Source organism: Artibeus jamaicensis, unplaced genomic scaffold, assembly GCF_021234435.1.
Source record: "Artibeus jamaicensis isolate MK-2021 breed Jamaican fruit bat unplaced genomic scaffold, CSHL_Jam_final contig_465, whole genome shotgun sequence".
Classification (NCBI taxonomy): domain Eukaryota; kingdom Metazoa; phylum Chordata; class Mammalia; order Chiroptera; family Phyllostomidae; genus Artibeus; species Artibeus jamaicensis.
Window position 1 is genome coordinate 12791084 of NW_026521843.1, and position 13944 is coordinate 12805027.

The 13944-nt window shown below is 37.1% G+C and overlaps 1 protein-coding gene across 7 annotated transcripts in view; it reads left to right on the plus strand.

Annotated features, from left to right (window-relative positions):
- The window catches only part of NCOA1 (nuclear receptor coactivator 1), a 212313-nt gene that overhangs the window by 64906 nt on the left and 133463 nt on the right, over positions 1 to 13944 (plus strand). Inside the window, exon 1 of one of the 7 annotated variants that reach the window (XM_053667151.1) lies at positions 11482 to 11646. The exons of the other annotated variants lie outside the window; for them this stretch is intronic. The gene's annotated coding sequence lies outside the window, so the exon portion shown is untranslated. Of the gene's footprint in view, positions 1 to 11481; positions 11647 to 13944 lie in introns of those variants that run through there. 7 annotated transcript variants of the gene reach the window in all.

Genomic DNA, 13944 nt, shown 5'->3' on the forward strand with positions numbered 1-13944 from the left:
GAAGGGAGGGAGAAAGGGAGAGAAACATCAGTGTGTAGTTGCCTCTCTCATGCCCCCTACTGGAGACTTTATCTGGCCTGCAACCCAGGCATGTGCCATGACTGAGAATCGAACTGGCAACCCTTGGTTCACAGGCCGGCACTGAATCCACTGAACCACACTAGCCAGGGCAGAGTCACCATTCTAGATGCTGTGAGGAACATTTGTGATTCATGGGAAGAGGTCAGCATATCAACACTGACAGGAGCTTGGAAGAAGTTGACTCCAACACTCATGGATGACTTTGAGGGGTTCAGACTTCATTGAAGGAAGTAACTGCAGGTGCAGTGGGAAGTGCAAGTGAACTAGAACTAGAAGCATGGCCTGGAGATTTAACTGAATTGCTGCCATTTCATGATATAAGTTTTATCAGGAGTTGCTTCTTATGGATGAGCAAAGAAAGTGGTTTCTTGAATTGGAATCTACTCCTGGTGAAAATGCTGTGAAGATTATTGAAATGATAACAAAACATTTAGAATATGACCTAAACTTAGTTGGTAAAGCAGCATCAGGTTTTGACAAGACCGACTCCAGTTTTGAAAGAAGTTCTGCTGTGGGTAAAATGCTATCGAACAGCATTGTGTGTTACAGCGAAGTCACTCATGAAAAGAAGAAACAAGGGGTGCAACAGCTTTCATTGCTCTTTTGTTTTAAGATATCACCACAGGCACCCCAACCTTTAGTAAATCCCGTTCTGATCAGTCAGCCGCCATCAACACGGAGGCAAGACCCTTCACCAGCAAAGATTGCAACTCCCTGAAGGCTCAGATGATGAGTAGTGTTTTTTAGCAGTGAAGTTTTTTTAACTAAGAATGGGTATTATTTTGCTCTGGCTGGTGTAGCTCAGTGGATTGACTGCAGGCCTGTGAACCAGAGGGTCGAGGTTCAATTCCCAGTCAGGGCACATGCCTGGGTTGCAAGCCAGTTCCCTGCAGGCCAGTTCCCAGCAGGGGACACACTAGAGGCAACCATACATTGATGTTTCTCTCCCTCTCTCCTTCTCCTCTAAAGATTAAAAAAAAAAAAAAAGAATGGGTATTATTTTTAGACCTAATGCTATTGTCCACTTAATAGACTACATTATAGTGTAAACATAACTTTTATGTGCATTGGGAAGCCGAAAAATTCATATGACTTGCTTTATTGCCATATTTGCTTTCTTGCAGTGCTCTGGAACTGAACCTGCTATATGTCTCAGTTATGCCTTGTAGGGTTCAGCACTATTCAGGCATCTGCTGGGACTCTTGGAATGTATGACCAGTGGATAAGAGGGCACTACTGTACTTTTCACAATACACTTGGATGCTATAGAAACTGTGATATGTAAAGTTAAGCAGAAAAACCTTAATTAGTGAGTCAAACAGGAGATCAAATATGTAATAACTGACTATTTAGAAAACTGAAATGAGACTCAGTGTAATGCTAATACTGTACTCAGAAGTCAGTTGATTAAAAAAAGAAAGAAATGTGCTGGAGTTCAGAATTTAGTAAAATAAGCAAATAAAACTAACAAAATAAATGCCTAGGAGAAGGGGAGGATATAAATAAGAAAAAAGCAGAAACAAATGAATTGAAAACGAGAAACTGTAAAATTGAAAAAAATTAAGAGCTATTTCTTATGGTTAAGAAACAAATAAGGTAAACAAATATCTGACTGATCTTATCCAGGGAAAGATAGAAAACCAAGATAGGAAAGGATAAAGGAGATATAAAAACAGATTTTTAAAAAATTTGTGAGGAAGTTCTCTTTACCTGTAAGGCGATATGGGAAACCTCTCTGTAATGAATCGTGAAACCCCCATACACACCACTTTTAGAAGAGGGAAATCTGGGTAAACCAAAAACCGTGGAAGCAAGTTCAAGGAATTTTCTCTGCAAATTAGTTCTGGGGCCGGATCATTTTGTCAGTGAGTTTCTTCCAGCTTTCAAGGAACATAGGATTCCTTGGTGAGAAAGTGTTTTAGAGATTATAAAAAGGTGGGAATAGGCCCTGTTAAAGTTAGCAAATCAGTATAAATATCTTAACAGTGGTTACTTCATAAAGTTAGATTCTTTTGGAGGGTTTACTTTTTAAATTTCTGTTGTAAGCACATCAGATTTTTCTTGAAATTAAGACAGTTGAAAAAAACATAACCCAGAAATTAAAGACTTAGACAAAGATGTCTTTTAAATATACTAATGTATTTACTGTTACTGCTGCTCTTCATACCTTTGTACAGATCTAAATTTTGATCTGATATTTTTCTTATGCCTAAATGAATATTTCTTTAAATGCATGTCTTCTTGTAATGGATTTTTGTCTGCCTTTGTCTAAAAACATTTTCATGTTCATCTTGAAATATATTTTAAGTGGTTATAGAATTTTAGGTTGACACTTTTTTCCTGCTAGTATTTAGCAATGTAACTCTATTGACTTTTTTCTTTTTTTTAATATATTTTATTGGTTATGCTATTACAGTTGTCCTATTTTCCCACCTTTATTTCCCTCCACTCTGCACACACCCTCCCACCAGCATTCCCCCCTTTTAGTTCATGTCCATGGTTGTACATATAAGTTCTTTGGCTTCTACATTTCCTATACTATTCTTAACCTCCCCTTGTCTGTTTTCTGCCTACTATTTGTGCTACTTATTCTATGTACCTTTTCCCCCTCTCTCCCTCTCTCACTTCCTGCTAATAACCCTCCACGTGGTCTTCATTTTGGTGATTCTTTTTCTGTTCTAGTCGTTTGCTTAGTTCATTTTTGTTTTTGGTTCAGTTGTGATTTTGTTGTCATTCTGTTGTTCATATTTTTGATCTCCTTTTTCTTAGATAAGTTCCTTTAACATTTCATAAAATAAGGGCTTGGTGATGATGAACTCCTTTAACTTGACCTTATCTGGGAGCACTTTATCTGCCTTTCCATTCTAAATGATAGCTTTGCTGGATAGAGTAATCTTGGATGTAGGTCCTCGCCTTTTATGACTTTGAATACTTCTTTCCAGACCCTTCTTGCCTGCAAGGTTTGTTTTGAGAAATCAGCTGACAGTCTTATGGGCACTCCTTCGTAGGTAATTCTCTCCTTTTCTGTTGCTGCTTATAAGATTCTCTCCTTATCTTTAATCTTGGCAATGTAATTATGATGTGCCTTGGTGTGTGCTTCCTTGGATGCAACTTCTTTGGGACTCTCTGAGCTTCCTGGACTTCCTGGAAATCTATTTCCTTTGCCAGATTGGGGAAGTTCTCCTTCACTATGTTTTCAAATATGTTTTCCATGTCTTGCTCTTCCTCTTCTCCTTCTGGCACCCCTATGATTTGGATGTTGGAATGTTTAAACATGTCCTGGAGGTTTCTAAGCCTCTCCTCATTGTTTTGAATTCTTCTTTCTTCATTCTGTTCTGGTTGGATGTTTCTTCCTTCCTTCTGCTGCAAACCGTTGATTTCAGTCCCAATTTCCTTCCTGTCACTGTTAATTCCCTATAAATTTTTCTTTATTTCACTTTATATAGCCTTCATTTTTTCCTCTAGTTTGCAATCATATTCAACCAGTTCTGTGAGCATCCCAATTACCAGTTTTTTGAACTGTGCATCTGATAGGTTGGCTATCTCTTCATCACTTAGTTGTATTTTTCTGGAGCTTTGATCTGTTCTTTCATTTGGGCCATTTTTTTGGTCTTAGCGCGCCTGTTATGTACTAAGGGGATGGGGGGGCTTCAGGTGTTCACCAGGGCAGGGCAACCTACGTGGCTGCGTTGTGACGTGTGGGTTCGAGAAGGAACAGTGCCACTTGCTGGGCTCTCTGCCAGTTTTCAGTCACTTCCCCCGCTTCCCACAATCAAATCGGGCCCTTGTGCTGATTCCCAGGTGGGTAGGCTTGTGTACATTCTAGGACCCTGTGAGTCTCTCCAATGAACTCCCCTGTGAGGCTGGGAGTTTCTTCTGCTGCCTCAAACCCCACAGGTTTTTCAGTCAGAGGCTTTGAGGCTTTATTTCCCTGCTGGAACCCTGGGTTGTGTGGTCTGTCTTGCTTTGCAGTTGTGCCTCCCAGTTTATCTGCACTCAAATGTGGGATTTCCCAGTCCACACGCCACTGCCTCGCCAAGAGTCCTTTTCATTAGCGTCCTATCTCTGCCCCTCCTACCGGTCTGGATAAATCTGTCTTTTTTAACTCCTTGGTTGTCGAACTTCCATACAGTTCAATTTTCTGTCAGTTCTGGTTGTTTTTGTTTTTAAATTTGTTGTTGTTCTTCTTTTGGTTGTATGAGGAGGCACTGTGTGTCTACCTACGCTTCCATCTCGGCCGGAAGTCGGTCTGTGGTTTTCAAGTGATAAGCAGAAACCAGCAGAATCAATACCACCTAGAAACTACTCAAACTCCCTCTGGTTCTGGCAATGGGGTGGCAGCTTGAGGGGCACCGGTGGCATGCAGAGGAAGGCTGAGGTGTCTGGCATCAAGGTGAGCAGAAGCCACTGTCCCTTTTCTAGGCTCTCCCTCCACAGAGCCGGCAGACTGGTGCCACATCTAAGATTCCATCAACCTCCTCCATTGACCTTTTATTAACAAAGTTTATGATGAGAAGTCTGTTTTTCTGTATATCATGGGTCTTTTCCCACCTCTGATAGCTTTGAACATTTTTTAATCACTAGTTTTCAACAATTTTATTATGATATTTATATTTGTAGATGTGGTTTTCTTTTTTTATCCTTGTTGGACTTTGTTGAGCCTCTTGGATCTGTGAGTTATGGTTTGAAAAAAAATTTGCCTCTTTTTTCTCCAAATAATTTTTTCTATCACTTTCTTTCTAGTTTTTAGATCCCAATTATATATGTGTTAGATTGCTTGATGTATTACTGCAAATCATTGCTGTTATCTTTTTGTGTGTGTGTATTTTTCATTCTTTTTTTTTGTATTTTTTACTTCTGCTTCATTTTGGTATTTTCTGTTGCTATGTTTTCATATTAATTATTCAACCTGCTGTTGATCCCACCCAGTCTATTTTTCATTAGACATGTATTTTTCATTTCTAGAAATTCCATTTGGGCTGCAGAAATCTTACACTTCTCCCCTCACCACATCCATGTCCTTTTCTACCTTCCTGAGCATATTGAATATATGTATAGGAATTTTTAATGGATTTATCTGCCATGTTCTGTGTCTCTGTCAGTTTGCATCTATTTCTATTGATCTGTTACTCTCCTGGTTATAAGTTATACTGGTAGTTTCTTTTTAATGTATTTGTATTGTAAATTTTCATTGGGTGTCAGACATTGTGAATTTTATTTTTTGGGTGCTGGATTTTGTTGTATATCTTTAAATCGTGTTGGTCCAAGTTGTGGCATGCACTTAAAATTTTTGAAATCACTTTGATGTTTATTTTTTAGACTTGCTTTTTTTGAGGAATCTTTATTAGGGTTGGTCCGGAGCAGCCTTTTTTCCTAGAGCTGATTTAGAATTGAAACCTCCTGAGGAGTTTATTTAATGTCTCGTGTGTTACTAGGTGCTCACTCTACTTGACAGGAATACAAACTACTCCTAACCTTGTTTGAGTTTCCTGACTCCTTGGGCCTATTCGTTTTTCGGTGGTCCTTTCCCCAGCCTTAGGTAGTTTCACCTCAACACATGGCAGGTCAGTACTTGTGGCTGGAGGGACCAGCTCTGCAGATCTCCAGAGCCCTGGCATATGTAGTTCCCTCTTTCTGGTTTGCTTTTCAGTGAACTCTGGCTCTGTTGGCTTCCCTGAACTCGAGTCTGTTTCCTCAGTTCTCTGAGATTCCAGACTCTGTTAAGCCCTCCCCTCTCTACATTGCATACTGGAAACTCCTTCAAGGGTGTGATGTGGGCTAGTTGTTGGCCTCACCGCATTTTTTCCCTTTTCTCAGCGATCTCACTCCTGCTTTGACTGTTGTCCAGTATCTGAAAACTTTAATATTTTATCCAGTTTACTCATTGTGTAAGCTGGGAGGATTAATTGAATCCCTATTACTTTATCATGGCTATTTGTAGAAATACTAATGCTTGATTATCTTTTCCTCCTTTTCTGTGGGTTAAGATGTGGGCATAAGTAAAAGAGGCCAAGAAACCAGTTGGCTTGTTCTCAATGCTTCACATGTTGTAATTGAGGCAGAGGAGTCTCTGCTTGCCCGTGGTCAAAATCCTTTGATGATAATAAACAGGTAGTTTTGTCTGGTGCATCCCTCCTCACGTCCTCTCCCTGGGACTCATTACAGTGTGGGTGGTTGGTCACAAATTAGGGTATTTGGAACCTTGGTCAAATACCAGAGTTTTAATAAGTTAATATTCTTTCTTTTAACTGAATTAACACCCATTTTTATTTACTTTCCTCGGCTATTTCTGTTTGCCATTACCTTTAATTTTACCAGGTTTGGGGGTTTGCTGGTTAGTGATCTGTTTGTTATTTTTCACCTGGGTGGTACTTACTTTAGTCATCATGTATTTTTCTGTATCACAGTAACCTTTAGGATCTTGGAAGAGTTTGATCTTTATGCATTATGTCTTTAATTTTGTTCCTGCTTCTCTGCTCTTGCTTTCCTGAACTCAGAAATGGATGAGTGAATAAATAATTGCATAGATGTAGGCAAATACACCCACACATATATGCATGCAGTACAATTTCTCAACTCCAGGACAATTAACTGTGATATATATTGTTAACATATTTTTAAAAAAAAGAAACATTACGTTTATTTTTAAAATCCTTAGAAATTAACTGACAGAAGCATTCATTTACCCACTTATTTGCTGTTCTATCCATCTTCTTTGGAATTGTAATATAAGATTGAGTCCAGTCCTTTTTCATATTCTGACATGCTGATTTTTCTCACCTGTGCCTACTTTTTTGGTCTCTTTATACGTTATGATGTTAGTATAGTTTCGAGTCATATGGGAAATGTTTGAAATTTAACATGCCTTTCTTTTTTGGCTAAACTCGTATTTTCAGTTTTTCTTTACACAAGCTGTGTGTTAAATAAGTTTCTTTTTGAGTCAGCTGGAAACTTTCGACAGATTGATATCCAGCACGTGGGTGAGACTGTATTTTGTATGACAGTAATTGTTCACGCCAGTGTCTCTCGGCTCTGAAAGTTCTGTGATACATTTGGAGGGTCCAGACATTTTCTACTGCCTTGAATTTTCCTTGCTTGTCCTGCAACAGACAATTTTTGTATCACAATGTCTTTTTATTTCAGTGCTTTATCATAGTTCAGTCTTTCTGAAAACATTTTCAAGCAATAGTCAGGCTTTGTGATTTCATTTAAAATTAATCTGCAAGTGAGTTTAACTGTGAACTTAATTAACTCAGCTGTGATCATAGTTGAATAAACTGGTACCTTCTGTGGGAAGGTATTTCTTACAGGTTTAAACATGGGCAAGCAGTAACGTGCATCACAACTTACTCTTTGGCTTGGCTACTGGTAGTTTTTTGGATATTAATTCTGATACTTCTAGTTTCAGAAACCTAGAAATGTTATTTTAAGAAAAACATTTATCTTTAGAATTGAGAAAATATGGCTTAGGAATTTAACATATAACAAGTAAGCACAAAGTCTGTCAAGTGGTAGAATTATTTAATAAGTTTTGGGATGACCAAAGAACAGTTATTAAAATTAGTGTTAAACTTGTCTGTATACAGATGTATGGTTAACTTTTTAAAATTGAAAAACTAGTGAAGCTCTGAAAAGACTAGTAATCTAAAGTAAGAAGACTAAAAAAAATGACTAAAACATTAAACACATCTATATAAAGAAAACCAACACAAAATCGAAAAGAAAAATGATAAAATGGAAAACGTGAACAAATATGACTTTAAATACTATCTAAAATACCATGAATATTTTAAAAACATTTATAGCAGGTTCCAGTAAGTACATTGATAAAGTCATGCCGATTAGGTCATAAGGGGATATAGAATAAACAAATGTCAAAAATGAATTAAACTTTCTGGGTAATTAAAACAGTAGTGAATAACTGTAATAACTGTAATAAATAGTCTGTAAGGAATCAAGTACTTATGCATTGCTTTTGACATTGATGAAGCTCATTTGGAAGGTAGTATGGTGGTATATAAATTAAAAGCCATAAACATATTTATGGCCATTGATTTAATAACCCTGATGTTAGGAATTAACCCTAAGGAAATAATTCAAGAACAAAAAAGCTGTTTTAGAGTGATGTTCACAATAATGTTTCTTACAATAGTAAAAAGTAAAAACAACCTAATGGGTTAACAGTTGGGAATTTGATGTTTTATTATAAATAAATACCCACATATTTCATATTTGTAACATATAAGCACTGTGACAACAGGGATGGTGTCTTTTTTGTTGTTGTTGTTCTCTGCTGTAGTCCCAGTGCCTAAAATAGCTTGGTCTATAGTAGATATGATAATTATTATTGAAATGAAAAAATCAATGGAATATTAACTTAAATTGAAATGTACACATGCAGAACCTGTTCTTAAGTACCTCAGTAAGGGAGTTGTGAAACGAGTTGGTTGATGAAGAGTTTTTTGGAGAAATTTGAATTAGTGTTTGAAAGTTCAGTAGGATATGGGTTCTCCTGGTATCCAGGAGTTGGGAAAGACATTCAGGAAGAGATGCAGTCTGTGGCAAGGCCTGGCTGTGGGAACTGATGGGAGGGTGAGGTAGGAGCCGAGGCCCAGGTAAGGACAGTGTCCTAGTTGACTCATATATCAAGCTGATAAGGTCGGACTTTATTCTTTAGTATGGGAAGTCATTAATGGTTTTGTATAGAATTTGACATTGAGTTATTTAATTCAAAGAGTTTACTTTGGCCTTGGTATGTAGGACAGGTTCAGGCAGGGATATCAGTTTAAACCATATTGGAAGTACTAGAATGGAACTTCATGTGAGAAGTCCAATTATAGTCATTGTAAAGCTATTTTGTTTTTCATCTTGAACTAGGGATAGGAATCTGACATTGTGTTCTTTTGCACTAATACTATATTTTTAGAGTTAAACCTGGTCATATAAAAGGACTGTGCTGTTAGAAGAGTAAACAAAACTAAGGGGAGGGAGGTGGGGAGGGCTGGGGTGGAGGGAAAAGGCAGAAGACTGAACTTGAACAACAATAAAAAAATAAATAAATAAATAAATAAAATTGGAGGAAAAAGAAAACAAAACTATAACAGAGGAAAAATTTTACTGAAATTTTATGTTTAAAATCATCCCCAAAACTGTTTAGGGTCAAACTGGAACACAGATAAGTAACTCTTTCAGCTTCATGTTTGTTCTGGAAATCTTCATTCAAGACAGAATACAACTGTGTAAGCTCTCATTCTGTCAAAATAGTGCTAGACTATCTTTTAAAAATTATGATCTTCTAGAGGGATCCATAACATTAAAAATTATGAACCAATAGCCTAGTTTTCTTTCTAGGCTTCTTTTTATGAAAAAAAAACAAACCATTTTTTTGTTTGTTTTCACCTAGCATTTAACATGTTAGTAGCTCTTAGGCAGTAAAAGTTGACATTTATGAAACAGACCATTGTGGTGAATTAGGGTTGTGAAATTTATTTGGAATAAACTAAGAAGAAGTTAAAAAAACACAATTTGTCACCAGTAGTTGTGTAAAACTAATTCTGCATTGTTTATATAATGGAGAAATATCATAAATTAAATTATCTCTAGATAAAAACATGTACAGATTCTTTTAAAAGAAATAGCAGACATTTTATGACGTTGACCAGTATTTTTGAGTGTTTAATGTTTAACATTTAGAATTAAAATTTTAAATACAAGCTTGAGATGACAAAATGATGAATTTTTAATTGAATTGACATGACAGTTCAATTTAATTGTTTTAGTAGTGGATTAGAAGAATATACCCAAGTGCCTAACTAAATTATTTTATTTATATTTTCAGGTTGAGTTAGAAAGGGCTTTGCCAAGTAGGTAATATTTTACTTGAATCCTAAGATTTAATTTTTGAGAATATACTATTTACTCTCTGTGCCAGATGCTGGGTTTGTCACATATGCATAAGTGGACTAACAATTGTTTATAAATGGTGTGACGAATATTGAGATAAGGGAACAAAGAGACTAGTTTGAGGAAGGGACGGGGAGAGGAAGCGTTACAGCTTTGCTTAGAAGGCGCATGCGTGGGACTTGAGTGGGGAGCAGATCCACACCTCCTTGGGCAGGGGCACGGGTGTCCTTAGGGGTGGGGTGTGCCACATGAGGAGATGTCTGAGTGCTCTCTTTCTTTCTTCTCATTAAACATAGATAAACATGATTGTTTAATTGGTGGGTAGAGGAAAAAAACCTCTGTTATATATCAAACCATTTCTCAGAGAATTCATTTAGGATACCTTGAAATATGAAATATTGTCTGAACAGCAAAGAGTTAAGAGACATTTTGGGACATTAGAAATGGTCTGTATCTTAATTGTGGTGGTGGTTGCAGAGGTATTTTCATTGTAAAAATTTGATTCTGTATATAAATTGGGTACATTTTATTGTGTATAAATTTTATCTCAATAATGTTGATTTTAAAATTGGCTGTGAAATCACACTACTTCTGAATTTGTACCTAGATTTAAAATACTGAGTTCTTAAATGAGAGATTTTCAAATTATATATCCAACACAAGACTAAGCATCTGAGTCGTAGCAGTGAGCAGAATGAAAACCCATGCTTTCGTAGAACTTACATTTTAGTGGAGGAAGGAGACAGATTATACAGAGGGAAACAGTAATTAATTCCAGGTAGTTAAGTGTTGTGATAAAAGTAAAACATAGTGGTGGGACAGACCGCCATTTGCGGAAGGGAAAAATTGTCATTTTAGATATGGGAGGGCCAAATAAAATAAAGCCCAAATGAGGAGCCGGCCATAATTCCAGCTCATTGACTGTGTTCTTCAAATCTGATAAACACTGAACTCACTTAAGATTAGAACTGAGACTGAATACCTGTTGGATTTGCATATATGCTCATACATATGCAATTGATTATATGATTACACATGCTCATTACACATGCTCAAATTCTATACAAAACCATTAATGACTTCCCATACTAATTATATATTATACAATTGTATACTAGGTTATAATATAGAATGTAAATGTTGGAAACTTGAACAAAATGAAATAAATTGAGATATGGGAGATTGGAGTATAGTTTTCTCACTTTCTGTGGCTGAAATTTAGTAAATACGATCGAAAATTAAAATGTGAGTTAAAAAGCACACACAGTATCTGGCTCTCAATAATCTTTTTCTTAACATAAAGGAATCCTCTGGCCTTCATAGTTTCTGAGGAGAAATTCACTGTCATTCTTATTCATGTTCCTGTATAGGTAATGTACTTGCAAGATTTCTTTCTGCATGTTTAGTTTCAGAAACTTTTATGATAATATGTCTATGTTTGGGTTTCTCTGGGTTTGACCTGCCCACTCTTTCTCCTCTCGTTCTGGGACTTTGATGACATGATTATGAGATCTTATGTAACCATTCATCATGCCGCTGAGGTTCCATGTATTTTTTTCACTATTACCTTTCTGTTTTTCAGACTGGATAATTTCTATTGATCCATGTTTAAGTTCACTGATTCTTTCTTCCATATTGACATTTTAATATCAAGTTTGTCTGGTGAGTTCATTTTTGGCTATTGTTCAGTTCTAAAATTTCCACTTGGTTCTTCTTTATATCTTTAATTTCTTTGCTGAGACTTTCTGTTTTTCTGTCTCCATAGTGTTTGTAATTACTTATTGGATCATTTTACTGATACCTGCTGTAACATCATTGTTAGATCATTGAGACATCTTTGTTATCTCTGTACTGGTGTCTGTTGACTGTCTTTTTTCATGTAAGTTGAGATTTTCCATGTATTTAATTTTTTCATAGGTATAATTATTATTAAAATAAATTAAAAGAATAACAATAAAAAGGAAACAGAACCAATCAAACTGTATAAGCTTAATTTCTTTCTCTATAAAGTAGAAATAATAATATCTACTTTACAGATGTTTTATAAAGACTACATGAGAACACATATGTAAAGTATCCAACCCAGTCCCTGGCACATAACAAATCCTCAGAAAATGAATTAACTTTGCTTTTCTTTTTCATGTTTATAATATTTTGAAATCTTTGTTGTCAACTACATAGCATTTTAAGGGAAGAGACCTTTAAAAGAAGTCTTAACTCCTCCCAACCCCCAACCAGTTCTCTAAATTGTGATTACTTAATACAAAGATCAGCCCTGTTACTCCATGCGGCCTTAGTTTTTGTTGAGTATGGTCCATTTTCTTGTTAAACCTAGATAAGTTTCCTTCTTGCTCTAGGCCCTGGGAAATTCATCCACTTTCTTCTGTTCCTTAGAGAATCTATCTTCAGCACCTACCCAGGGCAGAAGGGGAATGATGTATTGTTGGCAGCTCCCCCTTACTTGCCACCAGGATGACAAGTACTTTCCCTTTTTGCTTTTGGGGTTTTACACCCAAGCATCAGGGGAAGGTAGAAGCAGGAAGTAGAGAAGGGGTGTGGTCATGACAGAAAAAAACAACCATGTTCCAAAACCTAGGAAATCCTAATAGCTTCTTAAAGTTCCCTGTAGTCGGACTCCTCCTGGGTTGGTAATTGGGTAATTAGAGTACTACTAATGATAATTAAAAGTATGCTTATAAATTGATTATTAGTTGAGACCAAGATGAAATTTATAAATTTTTTGGCTTCACTCAGATGCTTATTGGTTTAAGGAATATTAAACCAATATGATATGTGAAGCAAGAGTACAGAATTAGAAGAAAATGCAGAAATGTTGTAATTATGTCGTTGACAACTGGTCAGATGAAATTAGGGACACACATGGTTTTTAACATCCTTATAGCATCCTGCTTTGTCTTTTTACATGTTTTCTTTCATACAAGTTTTCAGTAGTATATTAAATGTAAATGTAAAGAATTTCCTGTAATAAGAGTATTGCCATTAGACAATCTATTAGGTCAAACAGTTGCTGGTGAAAACAGGGTCCTTACACGGAGTTGCAAGAAAAGCATTTCCAGGGACCCACACAGAGGAGGAGGAAGAAATACAGTGGTCGGATTTATTGGGATACAAATAAATGACTGCCCCCAGATGCCTGGTGTTTGTATCTTGTCCATGGCTAGGTGGTCCAGCTCCATCCTGCTGTGGAAGTTCAGCCTTTTCTTTATCAAGCCTAGGAGAAAGTTCAGGGTCCAGAAACTGTGTGCTTGGCCAGCATTAGCAGGGTGTGGTTCAGTTTAGTCCAGCTCAGTCTCTGTCCCTGTTGAGCTCACTTAGCCTCTGACCTGGCTGCATTCCGGCCTGTGTGTGTTGCCGTACCCAGACTGGGGCTTGCACATGCCTGTGTGGCTGCTAGGCCCACAGAGCTGCTGTAGAGGTAGAACACATGAGAATGAACAAGTAAACAAAAGGATTACCAAGAGAGAGGCCTGTTTTAAGCTTTGATTATATTACCTTGGGCTTTCAAGCTGCCCAGTCTCTTATCCAGGGTTTCATGGAATTGTGCTGGGCCCTCCCTCTAATCAGTCTGGTCTTTTTCCCAGATTAGATACCTCCCCTTTACCATCACCATCTTGGCTCCTACCGCACACACCTCAGCTGAAGGTCCTCCCTGTGTGCCATCTTGACTTGACTTGGCATGCGCTTGCCAGAGGAGTTCCCCTTTATTGTTTATTCCTTCCTTACTATGGGTGGGGGTGGAGGTGGGGGGTGTTGATTCCCTGGGCCAGGCAATGTGGCTGTGTCCAGGAGTGTGTGAAACTGTAGCTTCCGACCTAATTAAGATTAGCCAGTTTCACTCCCTTTTCTCCTACTAATATCTAGTTACGTATACCAACAAAACTTCATGAAATTACTATACTTTTGAAGGCAAATATGGTATAATATTAGCAATTGCATGTG